At 40.3% G+C, this 20,509-nt stretch overlaps 1 protein-coding gene across 1 annotated transcript in view; it reads left to right on the plus strand.

The window, feature by feature from the left end:
- The window catches only part of FILIP1 (filamin A interacting protein 1), a 93,036-nt gene that overhangs the window by 65,139 nt on the left and 7,388 nt on the right, over nucleotides 1-20,509 (plus strand). The window lies entirely within an intron of this gene.

The raw sequence follows: 20,509 nt of genomic DNA on the forward strand, positions 1-20,509 counted from the left end.
GGTGGCGCAGTGGTTGGGAGTCCACCTGCCGATGCAGGGGACACGGGTTCGTGCCCCGGTCCGGGAAGATCCCACATGCCGCGGAGCGGCTGGGCCCGTGAGCCATGGCCGCTGAGCCTGCGCGTCCGGAGCCCGTGCTCCGCAATGGGAGAGGCCACAACAGTGAGAGGCCTGTGTACCGCAAAAAAACAAACAAACAAACAAAAAACAACAAAAAAAAACCCCAAAATATAAAACAGAAGCAATATTGTAACAAATTCCGTAAAAGACTTTTAAAAAATGGTCGATATAAAAAAAAAATCTTAAAAAAAATTAAAAAATAAAAGAAGGTGGGAGCCTACATACTCTGTTTCTAGGGTCCAGTGTTCTAATAAGTTATGATTGTCTTAGAAGATCTGCACCCACAGTACATTTTAAACTTGACTTGAGGGACTTCTCTGGTGGCACAGTGGTTGGCAGTCCGCCTGCCAGTGCAGGGGACACGGGTTCGAGCCCTGGTCCGGGGAGATCCCACATGCTGTGGAGCGGCTGGACCCATGTGCCACAACTGCTGAGCCTGCGCTCTAGAGCCCGTGAGCCACAACTACTGAGCCCACGCACCTAGAGCCCATGCTCCGCGGTGTGAGAGGCCACCATGGTGAGAAGCCTGTGCACCACAACGAAGAGTATCCCCTGCTCGCCACAACTGGAGGAGGCCCATGTGCAGCAACGGGGACCCAACGCAGCCAAAAATAAATAAAATTAAAAAAAAAAAACTTGACTTGGGGACTCGTACTCACAATAATACTTAACATGTGCATTAGATTACATTTGAGTACACATTTCAGTTAATACATGCTAAAAAGTTTGAGACAGGGAGACCCTCCATTTGGTTGTATATCATTCATAGAAAAGAAAATTACAAATCTTCTTTAAACAAAAATGTTGATCTAATTCACTGAGTAAATTATAATTGACTGAATGTTCATACTTGACCAGTTCATTTGGATGTTTAATAGGTTTCTCCAACTTAATGCGTCCAAAATGGAACTCTTGGTTTCTTCCTGCAAATCTGTTCCTCCTGGCTGTGACCATCTCAGTCAACGGTACTGCAATCCAATTACTCGAACTAAAATGCTAGCAATTATCCTTAATCCTTGTTTTTCTCAGCCTTCCATATATAGACACCCATAAGTTGTATTGATTCTGCTTTCAAATTCTATCTGGAATTTGTCCATTTTTTCCCAGAACCGTTGCCACTGCCCTAATCCAAGATAAAGCCTTATCCAAGCCACCATCGCATTGCTTGTCTGGGCTGCTGTAATAGCTTCCTTCAGACATCTTGTTTCCACTCTTGTCCTCCCAACCCCCAAGACCAGTCTCTATATATTAACCATGTAAATCGGATCCCTCAGAATGAAATCCAGCTCCTTACCATGGTGTGGCAAATTGGGCCAAGGGAACTTGCGTTTTTCCAATCGTCAAATCTTACTAGAAGATTTTGGTAGCTAATGACACACAGTATGTCACGATGAAAGCCGTTCTCTAAATGAATTTTGCTACAGATATAGTTATTAGGAAGCAGTGCTTTTAAACTTGGGGAAGCTTCAGTCCCCATCCCGCAGACATGCCTACAAGTTCCCCACCTGAAAGGTTTAATCAGGCAGAGGCAGGAATATTCTAGCTACAGGATCAGCTAATTTTTTAGTTCAATTAGGTGATGGAATCCTAGGCTAAGCTTGGGGGACAAAGGACCAGATGGAGGCCTGAGTCTAGAGCCACACTCCAGGGACATAATTCTGCTGGGCTCACCAGGTGCTCATGTCTCATTTCTACAAGGATGAAAGTGTGACACATTTTGAATCACTCATTTCACTGATGAAAAAATGATTTCTAACCTTCCTCGTGCTAATTAGAAAACCTTCTAGCGCACATTGAAGCTCTTATATCTTATCAGAGCTGCCTCTGGAGGACATACTCCTGATAAGGAGACTTCAAATGTTAAGTCCCTCTACCGGTCACTTGAGCGGACCTGGTTCCTCTCTTCCTCCACTCTTCATGCTCTGGTGACGCTGGCCTTTTTCTGTGCCTGGAACTTCCCACACTCCTTCCCACTTCAGGGCCTTTGCACCTAGAACCCCTGCCTCTGCTTTTTGCATGGCCGTTTTATCTGATCCTTTAGCCTCCAAAGTCACTGCCTTAGGGAAAGACTTCAGACAACAGGTCACCTACCCTGCTGTCACCTCCTTTGAAAACACCCCACTCCCTTTCCTCAGGGCATTTATCACTGCAGCTTGAACTCCACCAGGATGGGGACCTTGTCTGTCCTGTTCACACCACATCCCTTGTGCCTAACACAATGCCTGGTCCTTAGTGGGCAGCCAGTTCAGAATGAGTGAATGAAATAATCATTGGGGAAACTCAGATCAAAACCACAATGCGACATCACCTCATACCTATTAGATTTGCTATAATCAAAAAGACAAGAGATAATTGTTGGCAGGGATATGGGAAAAAGGAATCTCTGTTGGTGGGAATGTAAATTGGTTTAGCCTCTATGGAAAATAGTAGGAAGTTCCCTCAAAAAATTTAAAAATAGAGCTACCATAAGACTCAGCAATCCCATTTCTGGGATCCAAAGGAAACGAAGACCGGATATCAAAGAGATATCTGCACTCCCATGTTCATTGCAGCCTTATTCACAACAGCCAAGACACAGAAACAACCTAAGTGTCCATCAAAGGATGAATGGATAAAGAAGATGTGATGTATATATGTATATAATGAAATATTATTCAGCCATGAGAAAAAAGGAAACTGTGTCATTTTTGACAACATGGATGGACCTTGAGAGCATTATGCTAAGTGAAATAAGCCAGACAAAGATAAATACTGCACGATAATCTCTTATTCGTGGAATCTAAAAAAAATGTCAACTCACAGAAACAGAAAGTAGGAAAGTAGTTGCCAGGGGATGAGCAGGTGGGGGAAATAAGGAAAGGTTAGTGAAAGGGTACAAACTTTCAGCTATAAGTTGAATAATGTCTGAGGATATAATGTAAGACATGGTGACTTGACAACACTGTATTGTATAATTGAAATTTGCTAAGAAAGTAAAACTTAAATGTTTTCACCAAGAAAAGAGAGATACAACTGATAGATGTGTTAATGAACCAGACGGGGGGAATCTCTTCACAATGCATATCAAATCACCACGATGTACACTTTAAATATCTTACAATTTTATTTGTCAATTATACCTAAATAAAGCTAAAAAAAAAAAAAAGATGTGGTCCTTGCGCTTCAGGATCCAATCCTGGGACGTTTCTAGCTACTGTGACTCTAAAGAGGGTTCTATTGCCCATTTAAACATTTCCTCTAAGTTCCAAGAGGTTTCAATAAATAATGTCATTTGTCCAGGGAACCTTAATTAATTATGATAAATACAGCTATTTTAGGAGAGTCTTAATAGTAGGGCTTTAAATTAATTTTGAATGTAACTATTTAGTGGTATTAAGCAGGGAAGAAAAAAGACACTTCTGTGATTGACATTTATGGCATTTGTTTTAATGATTATTCAAAGGTGCTAAAACTTTTCTATTATCATTTGTCTCTAAATATTGATCTGATATGGTTTTGAACATAATCAATGACTCCCTGGGATTATAACTCAAGCTTGAATAACTAGAAGCAGACTGAATGCAAGATGCCACTTGACTATATAATCAATCTTGACTCCTTCATTTCCTTTTGCAGCGTGGATTTGTACTGTCTGTGTCAAATTTAGACCACAAATTTGTATTTTTGCCAAGTGCCTACTATTCTCAAAATGAATAAACTGTACATAAGCATATTATTAATTATCTGTTGCCAGGTTCTGTGGCCTTGACTCACATTGTCTTATCTAATTCTCATAATAACCCTATAAGTTAGAATCCATATCTCTATTACACAGCTGGATAAACGGAAGCCAGAGGAGTTATAAAACATATTCTTAGTAGGTAGATGTCAAGCCAAGATTCAATCTTGGGGCTATCAATTGCCAAGAAGGCCCTTTCTGCAACACTCACTCGAACTTGTGTACAACAGGTGACGGCCACAGTTTCTTCCTTCCTTCTTGAATTTCAGTTTTTCCCATCTATATTGAAACAATTGGGAAAAACCCTCCAAAAAATTTTAAAACAATAAACATAAACAACAACTAATTGGTTCAATATCTGTAATTTTACCTTAACCATGAATGTTGCTTTATGCACCTTTTACCAAAATAACTCGAAAATCAAAACACATTTATTCAGAGCTGCGACCCTGCAACATGCACTAATCATTATACTTATTTCATGCTGTTAAGAAGATAGACATGTTCTTAAAGCAAAAGGCATGATTGAACATTAGGGAGGTAAGAAAGCAATTATCTTTAACTTATTTTTCTTTCATATTTTTGTATGCCATAACATAATAGCTTAAATATAATATAAAAGTTATCTGAGGACTTAAAAATGCTCTGCAGGGACTTCCCTGGTGGCACAGTGGTTAAGAATCTGCCTGCCAATGTAGGGGACACGGGTTCGAGCCCTGGTCAGGGAAGATCCCACATGCCGCGGAGCAACTGAGCCCGTGCGCCACAACTACTGAGCCTGCTCTCTAGAGCCCGCGAGCCACAACTACTGAAGCCCGTGTGCCACAACTACTGAAGCCCGCGTGCCCAGAGTCCGTGCTCCGCAACAAGAGAAGCCACCACAATGAGAAGCCTGCAACGAAGAGTAGCCCCCACTCGCTGCGACTAGAGAAAGCCTACACTCAGCAACGAAGACCCAACACAGCCAAAAATAAAATTATTTTTTTAAAAAATGCTCTGCAAACATTTCATTCTGTTAACTTCAAAGTTAATTTGACTAATTTACCTGGTAATATGCTTTTATTCTATAATTAAAACAGAATTTAACACAAATGATATACAAATTCTATACATGTGGGTTAGAAAAACTTATACTGGAACTTTTAAGTTACCCAACGGTTTTTCGGCTGAATTATCACTCACCCACAGACTCAGGAAAGAAAAGAAAGGAAACAAGGAAAAAAGAAAGAAAGAAAGAAGAGGGAATAAAAGAAAGAGAAGAGAGAAAAACACTTTTAGGAAAGAAACAAATTCAGGTAAAAAAAAAATTTTTTTTAAGACACAATGATCCTTAAACTAATGGGTACTTGGCATTCTTTGGCCCAAGCTGTAGTGTTTTCATTTAGATAACATGTAAATTAACTGGCACTTTGCTTGAAACGTGAATCTCCTCCTGTTGGCCGAATCGTAGAGAAGGCTCTAGTGGGATCCCTGTTTAGTTCAATTCCAGCGTGCGTTGAATAGATCTGTATGGAATTTAACTAGTTTGAAAAATCAGAAATCAGGAGTGAGGCCCATCTGACATTTTATGCATATCTTTTCTTTAACTTTTCCCTTCTCCCCAACTTCAACCCCCTCCCCAAGCGCATTTTCCTCAGTGTAGGGCGTAATTCCCATTCTTAAGAGCTGCCTTCTCTTCCCGTCCTGGGCAGCTCCACCCCTTTTCACCGACCGACCGAAGTAAATCTGCACAATAATGAACCGTGGAAGGGAGGAATGACATCACCAGTTAGTGGTCCCGAGCTGTTTTGCACAACATTCACCTTTCATTGTTCTGATGACAGGGCTGGAATGTGACGGTTAATTCCCTGTGGAGTAGGGGGCTGAGCAGGGCCCGCTGCTGTTGAACAAACTTCAGTACCCCCTTATAAAAAACAAAAACAAAAACAAAAGCTACCATGCTTCCTAGTATTAAGGTAAGGAAGTCAAGATCTGTTTTGATTTAAGCAAAGCTAGTCACTTTGGTCCATGCGCACTTCATTTGTTCATAGGCTCACTTGGCAGTAAACTCATTTCTTAGTGTGGCTGCAAAGAGCATCTTGGAAGCTGAGTTTGGACATTTGTAGAGACTTGACTAATCTGACCAGGGCTGTAAGGACTCGACAACCTTTCAACTTTCGGCTACAGGTTTTACTGAGTGTGGACGGTGACAACCCTTGAAAATGACCAGCGTACTGTGACTTTCCTTAATACCTCAGGCTTCTTGATTGGAACTGGCCAAGATGCAACTTGCGGTATGAAGCGTGCTCCTGTTTTTCTATGGAGGGGAACAGTAATCTCATCCTACAGAAACTTGGGGAGTTTGTATAAGAACGGAAAAATCTCTTATCTTGCTGCCATCAGTCCTACTAATATGTTCTGAAGGCTTTTAACAACCTTTCCATGTGCTGTAAATGTCTCTTCTAACTTATGATTTCTTGGTGAGCAAAAAACTAATTCGAGGTGAAAATATTATTTTCAAAGTTTTTGTTATTGTTATGTGGATTTTCTGCAGATCTCTCTTTGCATATGCAGAGAAGGCTTGTAAAAGTTGGCAATGAATTAGATTGTACAGTGATCTAAAGAAAGCCGTTTTTGTTCTGAAACAGTCAGTGTGGCAGTGATAACAAGAATAACAAAGCAGACAGGAGGTTTTATTTTAAAGTGTAAATGGCATTAAAATTTGGACTGTGTTAAACAATTGTGTAAAAGGTTCAACTTTAGTAGTTTTTCAAACTGCCAAAAACAGTGTCTGAATTTAGCGGAGTATATAAAATAAATAACTAGTATTTAGTGCTCAGTAGGGCTGGAGGGTAGTGTAAGTCTTTCACAAAAGAACTTCACTTGGCCAAAATCTAATTTTTATAGCGTGATTTCAGATTCATATGACCTGTTGTACAGAAATTTGAACATAAGGGCAGATGGTATGGTTTTCATTTGTGTAGATTTAATTTTGTGTAACATTGATTGTTAATATTTTGTCTCTGTGTTTAAAGTGACAAAAATCTTGAGTTCAACTGTGATGAAAATCTTGGGTTCACTACATTGATCTGCCTGTATTCTTAATTGCATGTGACCTGATGAACTTCTGTTTGCTTGTAAAACCAAATATCCTTTCCACAACAGAAGGGCGTGTGCACATTTCTTTTCTCTCTTGGTCAACAATAGTCAGGATCAATACAAAATTAAGTCTGGGGTTTTGGAGTTTTACTTATTATTTTGACTTTTTATTTTTAAAATTAGCTTTAAAGTTATTTAAAAACTGGATAAAGTAATTATTAGATAAACGTCAACATAATTTTTAAAGTATTTAGTAAAATTTCACATATGCTTATATTTAAAAGCTTTTAAAAAAAAGACCTTTAGATACAACGGCAATAAATTCTACTGCCATTTTAAAAAGGGAGGGGGTCGTTTTTCTGAGTAAATAAATGCAAGCGAATGCACTGCTATCAGTGATTTATGTACTTAAGTTAATTCACTGCTTATTTCACGTCTGTATTATTTTAAACAAATCTTATTTATGAAAATAGATGTGCCCAAGAGACAGATTAATCGTATCTTAATAAAAGGCTTTACAACAGGATATGTTTTTATATTATGAGTTCCCATAATTTATAAGCTTAGAATGTGACTTTTGCCCAGCACTCTATAAATACATGTACAGAGTAAAGTGGGGTATATTTGTACCTTTATGGATTGTCTTGAATCGTCTCAGGAAATCTGATTCCTGCTGCCATTCCTCCCTCCTGTGTTCTGAGTGAACACAGGAGAGGCCTCTACCCAGGCCTGTGGGAGGACCCGTCACACTGTGGTCGCAGGGACCCTCAAAACCCACCTGCCCCAGAAGACCCTCCCTACTCTCTGGCTTCCCTGGGAAATCACTTTGTTGAGCTTATTGTCTGAGGGCGAGCGTTTCCTGTGGTAATGCACAGTGTTACCTAGATGGAGCATTGCATCATTAGGTGTGATACACCTCGGTGACACCTTCTTTGCGGATGGGAGAAGTCTTTGGGATTGAGTGAGGGAAGGTGAGGGGGCCAGCTGGAATAAAGAGCCCAAGGCCACACAGTTAGGTGACAAACTTCTCTGCTTCGTGGCTTTTTCTGTTTCTCCTGAAAATCATTCCGCAAATTTATGCACCTGGCTGATTCTTCGTAAACATCAAAGGGAAAGGATGATATCTTCTTTCTACTGTTTTACAAATATTCATCTGATCAATCTGAGGGTGTCTGAATAGTATTTTGAACAACTCAGGAAATATGAAAACACAATAAACGGTATATTACTGTGGGTAGAAACTACTCATCCATGCCTGCAAACAACAGTTTCAAGTTTCAAGAATGAAGTGGTCTTTCCCACTGCACCAGTAGATGTACCAACACCCTCCCCCCGCCACTGTGTTTGAAGAATTCGTTCTGTTGGAGGGGAAAGATACAGATTGGCAGTAAATTTCAATTTAGCATTATTGCTAATAGTATCTAACATTTATTGAGTACTTATCCTTTTACATATAATAATTCTGTGATTCTGACAACATCCCTGCGCACAGATACTATTATCCCACTTTGATAGAGGAGGAAACTGAGGAGGAAATATAAATTAAGAAACTTACTCAAGTTAGGAGGGGGCAGGACTGGATTCAAACCAGATGGTCTGGCTCTAGAGCATGTGCTCAGAACTACTACACTGAACAGAGGGTCAGCTTTGAAATGACGAGTGCCCCCCAAAATACATTTATTTTCTGTCAATGAAAATTATTGGCATGATTGAGTTACACAGAGTTACGTAGAGTTACATTGATTACATACACAAATTACTACCCATGATTTCATATTTGGTCCCCTATCAGGAATTATCCTTTTTTATTTTCCTGAATGTTCCCGTTCAGTTTTCAGTATCTGTGGTCTTTCTCCTTTATCAACCAGAAATTTTCTAGCTCTAAAGAATCTGCAGTGCAAAATTGTAAAGGGTAAAGAGCTAGGCTTCAAGATCGTTGCGCTGGGATCCAAGGCAAGTCCCTTCCCTGCTGCCCAGCCTAAGGGCAGGAACAGATGAGACCCCTTGGGGTCTGGTCCGTATCTGGCCCCAGTGACTCCCGCTTCTTGCTTCAGCTTCCTTTTCATTCTTGTTGCTGTTCTCCATCCTTAGCAATGTGTACGCGTGCTATCACCGGTCATTCTTCTTTTTCCTCAACTCTTCATTGACCCACTATTGACCACTGCTCTCTGTGGCTCCTCTCTTCTTGGATTTGTCCTATTTGCTTTTTATTTTTTTATTTTTATATGTTTATTGGAGTGTAGTTGATTTACTAGAAGGAGTTTGTTACTACAATGCCTAGTACAAAGGATAATAATAAGAAGCATAGAATTTTATGTTATTAAGTATACACATTAATGGCTTGGTACTTTAGTAACTTCAATAACAATTTTTTTTTTCTACAGCTGTATATAACATTGATCTCATAGAGTGAATCAAGGTCCCTATTCAAAAACACTTTCTAACCAAGAGGTCTGGAGCCCTAATTTGCATCCCTTACAAGTTTATAAGAGAAAACTATATATTTTTTTTCAAAGCTGAAGAAAAGTGAGATCTAAAAGAGAACACTTCAAAAAGTCGTAAAAAACTTGTCTTGCCCACGCTGATTCAGTTGAGTTTTTCAAAAAGATAGTTTTGCCCTCAGCTCAAGTCAGTAGAGCCTTGAGAAAAAACAGGGCAATGGGTCCATCATTACATACTAAGATTCCCCGAGGTACCAGTTAGATCAGCTGGCTAGATTGCGGTGCTACTGAAGCCAGTGTGGTCAAGGAGAGACTACCATTCACACACTCACCCGTATCAAAATGCAGGAATAATCCCATCTAATTCTTTCTACCTTAACCTTCGCCCAAACCAGACAATTCTACACCCTAACTATTCCTATAATCTCCTTTTCTCACGTTGCAACGTGATCTTAGTTTTGTCTTTTTTTTTTTTTTTTTTTTGGTTTGGGAAAATTTCAACATAACGGGTCTCCCTGCCTCCAGCCTCCCCTTTCTGTAGTCCATATACCATGCTGTCATCAGACTGTCCTAATATTGAAATTGTATATTATCGCCATTCTTAAAGTCCTTCGAGAACTCGGTATAATCCTCAGGAGGTGCCTGACTGCTTGGGATGACACCCAAACGATTGCTTGACGATCTGACCTCCACCTTCCACTGGAGCCTTACCTCTTGACATTGTCCCATCTCCTACCGTGTGCCCTGAGGTTGACTGCTGCTCTGTGTGTCCTGTGTTCTTCCGTCTGCACACCCTTTTCGCTTTACGTGGCACCGCATTTTCCCCATTCTTCATCTGGATGACTTTGCTTATTCATTCATCGAACAAATACTGACTGAGCACCTACTGTGTGTTAGGCACTGTGCTGGCGGGGGGCGGGGCTGGTGTTCAGGGCTGGACTCTGCTCTTATGGCATTTTTCTTCTGTGCAGAGGTGGAAAGACAGACAATACCTAAGTACACGAATGAATGAACCAGATCATTTCAGACAGTGAAAGTGCAGTAAAAGAAATAAATACGGTACCATGATGGCGTGCGGCTGGGGAAGCTGTTTTCAATAGGCTAATCAGAGAATGCCTCTCTGGGGAGAAGACATGTGAACTGAAACCCAAAGGATGAGAAAAAAGAGCCCCTGGGACCATGGGGTGTGGTTGTGCAGGTAGTAGCCCCTGACCAGGAAGAACTGGGGCTGAAATCCAGTCTTCCTTCAGCGTATCAAGCCAGGCACCCCTGCACGGGCCTCGTTCCCTAAGGAGGAGGGCAACCCTTATCTAGGCCTCCCAGAGGGGCCGTATGGGCTACCCCCTGACAGTGGGGGAACATTATAGGGAAAAACAGTTACAAAAGCTTTGAGCAATTACTTCCTCCAATCACATCTCCACCCTTGGATGGAGTAGCCTATATTTAAAGCATAAATGGCACTTTTTACAAAGGATTGCAATTTTTTTTTAATTCCAAGCACGTGGTACATTATTTAACAGTGGTAGAGTATTCAACCCATCCTCGCTGAATCAGTGAGTGAATTAATGAATCATGGCTGTATTCTGTATGAGTCGGGAAGCTTCATACTAGAGCGTTTGATTAGAGAGCTTGTTCTCAAATAGTGATTCTCAGATAAGGGTCTCCTGTTGGGCAGCAAACTATCAGGGAAAAAATAGTTGTTTCAATGGTTTTAGGTGAAAAACAAACAATTCCCCAGACTTTAATTTCTCCGATGACAGAACAATCTACTAGTAGTAGAGTAAGTGATTTATTTCTGAATTCAGCATTTGTAAACTTAAATTAGCATGTTACTGGATTTTCTCGAAGACTAAATTTGTATCTCACCGTGGAGTCCGGTTGTTACCAAATCATGGCAAGCACTGAGCCTGTGCTCACCTGGTAGTAGGAAATCTCACAGTCTCCAAGAAGAATAATTTAGTGTCAGCCGCGAGATTTTCACGGCTTTCAGTTGCTACCAGATGTGCCTTTTAAAGATAGATTATTATCAGTTAAACTTCATAATCAGCTTAGTTTATCGTCTGTTGTTGGGCTAAGCCAGAGAGGAGTCATAATGCATATCCTTGCTTTCTAATTTTTCACAACTAGACCTCAAGGTACCTATTCTACAGCAGAATTATACATAATCCCCTCAACATCTGGAGAGTGAACCTTCATTTGTAATGATCTGCTTGAGAGGGTGCCTGAATGCTATTTGAATTACTTGGATTATACTCTTGAATTGAATGTAGTGAGATTACTGGATTATTTATACATTTATAGGGTAAAGTTTTATAACATGAAATCATGTGTATAAGTTCAGGGTCTTCTCTTGCGACATAAAAGCAGTTCATAAAAGGCTCTAGCAAAAAGTTTACTTCTTTTCTTTTCTTTTAATTTTTATCACCAAGTTCTTTTTCATGAGAACGGGTGAGCTAGGCCCCATCCCACAACAGTGGGATAGTGATACAAGTTTGAGATCAGATAGGTACCCTACAATACTGCTGGTCTTCACAATAGGGGAAAAGAAAAAAGTGCACAAGGGCTTTGTAAACTCAACCCCACTACTAAGAAACACAAAACAGAGACAAAGCTCAAAAAAGTCTGTGCCCTGTGATAAAGGACCCACCATTTCTGTATATGTAAAATATGGTTATCTAGCACTCGGTGCCCAGGGCTGGGACTAGGGTGAGGCAAATGAGACTCTCAGCCTTGGGCGCAAAATTTAAGGGGATGCCAAAAAAACTCAGTAATCAAGATACGTAATATTTTAATGCACTATTTTTAAAAATTAAAATGAATGCAAAAAAATCCATGATGAACAAATATATCAAAATTTCAGATGAGAACAGGACCTGACTCTGCAGCTGCAAACCCAGTCTCCTCCACTTCACCCTAATCCCCGCCCTGCACAGTATATTGGGGACATTAGATTAATTCGGCAGAATGATTATAATAGTCACCATGTTGAGGAACTGAGGTGATTTATGAAAGAGTAACACTTCTTCCTGGGTCATCTGGTAAAACCATGTCCTATCATGTTACCAAGCTGCTTAGTTCTCTACTATAGGCTCTAGTTGGGGAAAAATGCATTGTGATTCAAGGTTTCAAACTGCAGGAAAGCTTAACTCTTTTGAGGTTCATTCATCTCTAATCACTCTCACGCCCTTGCTAGTTTTAACCTGCCTTTTCTCTTAACAGAGAGGCATACACACAGGGAGAGCTGAAGAAGTACAAAAACAGTGGAGGGGAAGGAAACAGTGAGAAGGGAAATTAGCGTGGTCTGGCTGAGAAACAAACCTAGGATGACATCAGGGTTTCAAATGGGGTCTGATGGATTAAAAGGGTGACAAGTGACAAGGGAAGCAAAGAGAGGATTGCTGCTCTGGGGCTAATGCTGAGAAATTTGGAGAAATGGTTCAAGGAAAAAAAGTCCAGTGAGGCCCCGAGTCTTCAGGAGCACGGATTGACAACTGTTCCAGGGAAGGTGTTTATCTCGAAGATGGATATCCAGGAGAGGGTTTTAAAAAAATCTTTCGCTTTCCCTTTCCCCTCCAAAACAATTTATCTTTAGACTCTAAAAGGAAAGCTAAATTAACAAATATCTGTGGAACAGATCAGAATGAACTGCTTTTTCTAGCATAAGTTTGAGTAAGAATGAACAGATCCCAGTGAGGAAGAAAAAGTAGAAGTCTCTAACAAGCTTAATTATAGATGTGGAAAGGAATGAAAGAGTCACCCACAATCCTAGAAATATGAGAGTCACATCATAGAGTAAGGAAAATGAAAATATGACCAGACTCCAAACTAGCTGAGACGTGGGTGGAGAAAAGCTAAACATTACAAAAGAGGGTTAAATCTTATTATGGAAAATTTCAAACATCTACAAAATAAAAAGAATAGTGTAATGATCTCCTATGTACCCAGCACTTAACTTCAACAATTAATCAACTCTTGACCAATCTGGTTTCATCTATCCTAACTCTGCTGGATTACTGTAATGTAAATTCCAGACATATCATTTCATTCATAAATATTTCAATATGTATTTCTAAAATGTAAGGATTCTTTTAAAGATATTGTCAAAATCCTTTATCACACCTAAAATTTAATAATAATTCCTTAACATAATTTTTCCAATTGTCTTATTTTTAATAATTTGAATGAGACTCCAAACAGATTATAATTGGTTGGTATGTCTTCTAAATTTCTTTTAATCTATAGTTTCCCCTCCCCCATTCTTTTTTTTTGGAATTTATTTATTGAAGAAACTAGGTTTTTTATCCTGTATAGTCCCCTACATTTTGGACTTTTCTGATTGCATCATCACAGTGTCATTTAGTATGTTTCTTGCCCCTGTCTTTTCTGTAAACTAATGGTTATAGAAGCTCGATCTGATTCAGGTTCAATTTTTTTGGTAAGAAAGTTTCTTGGGTGGAGGTCTATATATATGTATACAGTATCTGGCTGTCTCTCTTTTGGGAGACATTAATGAGCATTGCCCACACCCATTATTTTATTGGGGATTGCAAAATGGTGGTATTGTATAATTACTTCTTTATTTATTATTCTATCATTATTTATTAACTGGACTATATCTATAAAGAAAAATAAAGAGCTTTAAAGTTAAGTGGGAACATGCTAATATCTCTCATATACATATGAGGTTAAAAATGTTGACCCTGCCCTACCTGTGTCCTATGTCCACATCCCTGTTTCTCCTTCCTTTCACAATCAAGATCTCAAGTCATTAGTCTCAGGTACTTGTCTCCATTTTTTTTTTTCGCTTTGATTTTTCTTCAGCTAAGCTTTATTTTGTATTTTGATCCCTAACCCCACTAAAACTGCTCGAGTGAAGTACTGTCGATATCCGTGTTGACATATCAAATGGAAGAAGTTTTCTTTAAATTTGAGTTTAAATGAAAACAAGGAACATTTTCCTGTCTCTCACTTGGTCCCTCCAGAGCATTGCAGTATGGACATGCCCCATTCCTGCCCTCTTGGGGTCTGCAAATCCACTATTGCGTGGATTCCCTCCTGACTCTCTGGCTCTCCCCGCTCAGCCTCTCTCATTAAGTTCCTTGATGTTTTCTCATCTCAGTGTCTTTTTTCTATCCTTGGTCCTCTTTCTCTCTGATGTCTCACACCTCTTACTCATCTCATCCTCTCTCATGGCTTTAGATTGCACCTGTCACTGGACACTCCCAGTCTGTAACTTTGGCCCAGATCCATCTCCTGAACTCCTGAGTACCAATAAGCACTTCACTTGTAGGTTCCAACAACCTCAAAGTCAACGTGCCTTTTTAAAGTTTTATTCTGTTTTTGGTCGCGTTGAGTCTTCGTTGCTGCACGCGGGCTTTCTCTAGTTGCGGCGAGTGGGGGCTCCTCTCCCCTGCGGTGTGCGGGCTTCTCACTGCGGTGGCTTCTCTTGTTGTGGAGCATGGGCTCTAGGCACGCGGGCTTCAGTAGTTGTGTCACACGGGCTCAGTAGTTGTGGCACGTGGGCTCTAGAGCACAGGCTCAGTAGTTGCGGCGCACAGGCTTAGTTGCTCTGTGGCACGTGGGATCTTCCTGGACCAGGGCTTGAACCCGTGTCCCCTGCATTGGCAGGCAGATTCTTAATAGTTGCACCAGCAGGGAAGCCCCGATGTACCTTTTTTGGAGCATCACGGTCATCCCCTCCAAGGCTGTTTCTCTTCTATTAGCCTATATGTGATAAGCACTGACAGCCAACAAATAACCCTGTCCAGAAGCAGTGGAGTCTGTCCAAATTTCTCCCTCTCCATCCTCACTCAGTCTGTTACCAAACCCTATGACTTCTGTCTCCTGAATATCACCACGTGAACCCCCTTCTCTTTTTATTCAATGACATAACCTTAGTTCAGACTCCGTTCCTCAACTCCTGCTTTCTCAGGAGCTCCTAACTGATCTCCAGCTTCTCCACACCTGTCGAACTTCCTCATATTCTGAATCCCAAGTTCAGAATCATCCTCTTAGCCCGCTGGGGGCTTTGTTTGCTTGGCCTTCCTTTCCAACCTCCTTTCCTTCCACTGTTCCCACAGGTACCCTTCACTTTAGTTGAGTTACCTTTGGGGTCTATTTCCCAGTTCTGTGCTTTTACATGCCGTTTCCACTACACTCCTATTTTAGGCCTTGCAGGCCACTTACAGTGTCTGCCTCTTCTTCTTCGTTATGTTTTACAAGCCTTTAAAAATGTAAGAACAATTTTTAGCTCTAGGACTGTCCAGATACTGGCCTTGATCTAGATTTGGCCCACAGACAATACTGCTAACCCCTGGTCTAGAGGGTCCTTTCCCTGCCTTCTTTACTTACTTAGCTCCTACTTAGCTTTTAATACTCAGGTTAAGAGTCACCTCCTCCTAGAAGCCTCCCTGACTACACTCCCCTGATATGACTTAGCTGCCCTTCCTCTGGTTTCCCACAGAGGTAGATGCTTCCTCTGCATGTCTTTGTTCTCTGTATTGGTTTAATTGTTCTCATCTTTAGAGAGCAAATGCCTTATGGGCAAGAACTGTGTCTTTTTTTAACTTTATATGCCTAGCAGAGTGCCCTGCACAAAGTAAGTGTTCAGTAAATGATTGTCAAATGAGTAAACAAGAAGAGGTGTGACCAACAGCACTGGCGGATGGCATTTACTGAGAACATTCTGTGGGCTGACCACTGTCTAAGCACTTTACAGAGGCTGTTTGCTTTAGTCTTCACAACAGAGGCACAAAGAAGTTAAGGATTTGGCCGAGCACATTCGAATTGCAGCAAGACTTTTGAGAAGGCCTTTTGCGGTCATCTTCAACAAACGTGGAAAGAGCTCACCATCGGCCACATTCTAGGTGCTGGGGCTGCAGCAGTGAATAAAATACACAAAAACCCTCCTTTCAAGGTGTTTACAGTTTAGAGAAGAATGACAGTCAATTAAAAAAAAAAAGAATAAGTAAAACGTATAGTGTATTAGATGGTAATAAGTGCTCTGGAGAAAAAGACAGCAGAAGAAGAAAATAGGAAGTTCTACCATGAAATGCACAAGACAAATAAGGTTGGCAAAGCAGACCTCCCTGAGAGGGGATGATTGTACAAAGACTTGAAGGAAATGAAGCAGTGCTCTAGTAGAATATCTCAAGGATAAAAGAAAGAGTTTTAAGAGATAAAGTCACAGAAGTAGGAGGAAAAGAGTAATGATGTGGGGCCTTTTAGGCCATTGTGATGATTTGGGCTTGGAGCTGAGGAGTGACGGGATCTGATTCACCCTTTTTATTTTTTTATTTTTTTTACATCTTTATTAGAGTATAATTGCTTTACAATGGTGTGTTAGTTTCTGCTCTATAACAAAGTGAATCAGTTATACATATACATATGTTCCCATATCTCTTCCCTCTTGCATCTCCCTCCCTCCCACCCTCCCTATCCCACCCCTCCAGGCCGTCACAAAGCACCGAGCTGATTCATCCTTTTTAAATCACGCTGGCTCCTGGGCAGAGGACAGATGAGGGTGAGCAAAAGTGGAAGTTGAGAGTCAGGTTAGGTCGCTATTGCAATAATACAGATAAGGGATGACGGTGGCGTGGGCCAGGGTAAGAGCAATAGCGGGATGAGAAGTAATTGGATTCGAGATTTATTTTGAAGGTAGAGTTGACAAGATTTATTGAAGAACTGAATGTGGGCTTGTGAGAGAGGACAGAACTCAAGGATGACTCTAGATCTGGAGCCCAAGCATCTGGAAGAATTTGGTTGTAGTTGACTGACGTGAGGAGGATGTGGTTGGAACAGGTGCAAGGGAGGGCTGGGAACGCAGAGAGATGATGACTAACAGCCCCACAGGCTCATGGGTGACTGATGACAACGTCCCTGCTGCTGAATGGGTTGAAGTCAGCAGCAGGGAGGGCTTGACTGTATTTGAAGGGCTCTGTACATTGACCTGTCTTTCTATTAATCACTGGGGTTGTGTTACCATTGACACAATGCTACATATAAACTGATATATTGGGTGACAAAACAGTCCAAGGAGGATCTTGACAATTCCAGAAGGATAGGTGAATCAAGTAAGATGAAGTTAACCTAAACAAACACAAAGTCTTGTGAATTTCAGCTGTTCAAGCAATAGCATTGTTAAAAGCACACTGTGGTCAAACAGATCTGGTCCAAAATCCCAACCTGCCCCTTAGTCCTGTTCCCGTGATTAGGGCAAATGACTTCCTTATTTATAAAAATAAGTGTTCAAAGTGTTTTATAAAACACTTTTATTTATAAAAATAAGTGCTCAAAGTGTTGTTATGAAAATGATATGAAATAATAAAACACACAGCCTAGGATGTAACAGATAGTTGGTAAATAAAATGTTTTATTATCAAAAGACCTTTCTTCCTATCCTTTATTTTTTAAAAAATTAAGTATTAGTAAATACTTGAGTTTGGAGTGGGCTTTCACGAGCCTCTTGAAATAATATTAGGACTCAAGGTTTTCTCATACCTGAAACATTATTTTCCTGGAACAAGTTTTCTCGTCAGCCGGAATTCCACCTGAAAAAGTTAGCTGTCTTCTCTTTATTTTTACAACTTCTGCTTTTACCTCTTTCTGCTTTAAGATTAATAAGCTATTTTATGTTTTCAATCATATTTTAAGTCACTCTTTTATATTTGTTTACAACTTTTCTCCCTTTATCTGACATCTTAGAACACTTGGCAGGGCTTTTAATATAATTTTTCTTAATCTATTTTAGAATTGAGATATAATTTATATATTACAAAATTCACCAATTTTAATTATACATTTTGATGAGTTTTGATAAATGTGTACACCATAACAGTCAGAACACCGAAATCCTCTTATTTTGCTCCTTCAATAGCATAATTACATGGAAATGCCCCATAATGTACAGTAAATTAAGTGTTTAAAGCACAAAGGGAAATTGTAACTATTAGAAAATTGTTTGTGCGATAGTCATTACGCTTTGTGAATAGTTGCACGATGATGTGATAATGCTTCTGAATGCTTGTTTGATGTAAAAAAAAGAGGATTTCTAGATATGGGGGAAGAAGAAAAAACACACCTGAAAGTGGAATGCCAAATTGACTGGAAAGGTAGATGAAAAGGTTGTTCACCCACCAGAACTAAGGATAGACAGACCATTAGGATATCTTTCCAGTCCATACAGAGAAGGCTCCCTCTCTCATGTGAGGTTTCCCACTTAAGAGAAACTCCTCTTCTCCCAGAGCTGATGACTAGGATGACCATATTCTTTAAGAGAGGGCATTGCTAATGAGATCAGTCACATTCATTGTCTAATAGCCACTAGTAATATCCAATTACTGGCCTAGTAACAACCATGACATACATTCGACAAAAATTTATCCTCGGCTCAGCATTGTAAGGACTTTAGTTCGCACAGCCCTATGTAGGTGGCTTGAGCTGTATTTCTAGCTCAAGCTTATTTATTTGTTCTTTCTTCCATTTATCCATTCAGTCAATATTTCTTGAGCACCTCCTATGTGCCAGGCATTGCGATAGGGGGTGAACAAGGACCTGGCACCCACTCTCACAGAACTTTCATGAACAGAGGTAGGCAGACATGAAAAACTTATAAGTTGATAAGTGTTATAAGAGAAGACTGCAGGGTATTATGAGAGTTTCTAAGAGGCTCTGGCTTAGTTTGGTCAGGGAAGGCTTCCTGAAGGGAGTGACATTTGAGTGAGACTCAAAGGATAAAAAGTCAACCAGATATGTTCATGTGTGTGTGTGTGTATGTGTCAGGGAGAAAGGAAGAGCAGGGAGGTACTTCTAAGCAGAGGGTCCAGCATATTTGAGGAATGTGTGGAGCTTAGGTAACAGGTGAGATCAGCTTGAGATCAACCTGGAATCACATCAGTCTGGGCCTTGTTATGGATTTCATGCCTCTATTCTTAAAGCAATAGGAAGCCATGGGAGTGTTGACTTAAAAAAATGCACAACGTGAGAGTTGCAAATTAAGCTTTACTGGCTGTAAAATGAGGACTACAGCCCCGAGACAGCGTTTCAGATAACTGAGAAACTGCTCCAAGGAGGCGAGGGGTGAGCCAGGACATATAGGAGTTTTGCAACAAAAGGGCAGGTAGTCGGAACATCAAAAGATTATTGTTAATTAAAGAAAACCAGGTATCTCAAGTTAAGGAATGTGGCGCTTTTCTGTGTATGGGAAGATGCAAGAGTCTGGGCTCACTGAAATCATTCCTTTGATAGGCACCTCAGCTACCTAGGGCCAGTATCCTGTATTTGCACATCCTGAGTCTCCTCAGGGCTCACTTCAGGGAGTGGCTGCAGTCTTATGGCTGCTAGATGGCAGGTATTCTTTTCAGCCCTGAGTTTCCTCAGGGCTCACTGGCTCACGTTGGAGGGCTGCAGTTGTTGATGACTGTGACACCCCTTTGTTTATTGACGTGGCAGGAAATATGCCATTTATAAATATTCCATTTACCAGGAGTGACATGATTATATTAGAATTTGGGTGAGAGGAAGTAGTAATAATAATAATGATAACATAAACATAATAATAATATAATTATAAATTTATAATAAAAAGTGTAGTTTTAGCTACACTTACTATGGGCCAGGCACTGTTATACGTGCTTTCCATATATTAACTGATATGCACCTCAGACAAACCTTATGAATTAGCTACTATTTTGATGCTCAGTTTATAAGTGAGAAAAGTGAGATACACAGAGGTTATATAACTTCTCCAAGATCATACAGCTGGGAAGTGGCACAGCTGAGGTTGTGAGGGGACCAGTTTGGAGGCTGTTGCAGAATTATCAGCCGATGCTGAGTACTTGGACTGGAGTAGAGACAGTGGGGAGGCATTAAGGCTATGGGTTAAGGTGTACATGAGCTGTAAAATTTATAGGACTTATTTTCAAAGCACTACATTTCTAATTATTGGCACGTTTATTTATTTGTTTGTTTGTCTCAATCATGGTAAGAACACTTAACATGAGATCTACCCTCTTTAAAAAATTTTAAGTATACAGTACAGTATTGTTAACTATTGTCTGGTATACTTTTCAACTTGCTGTTGCTTCGGTTCTCAACTTCTGTCAATACCCTTTCTCACCTGTTTTTCCTGTTTCTGTTAAAAGTATTACTGTTT

This window comes from Phocoena phocoena, chromosome 12 (assembly GCF_963924675.1).
Source record: "Phocoena phocoena chromosome 12, mPhoPho1.1, whole genome shotgun sequence".
Taxonomy (NCBI): domain Eukaryota; kingdom Metazoa; phylum Chordata; class Mammalia; order Artiodactyla; family Phocoenidae; genus Phocoena; species Phocoena phocoena.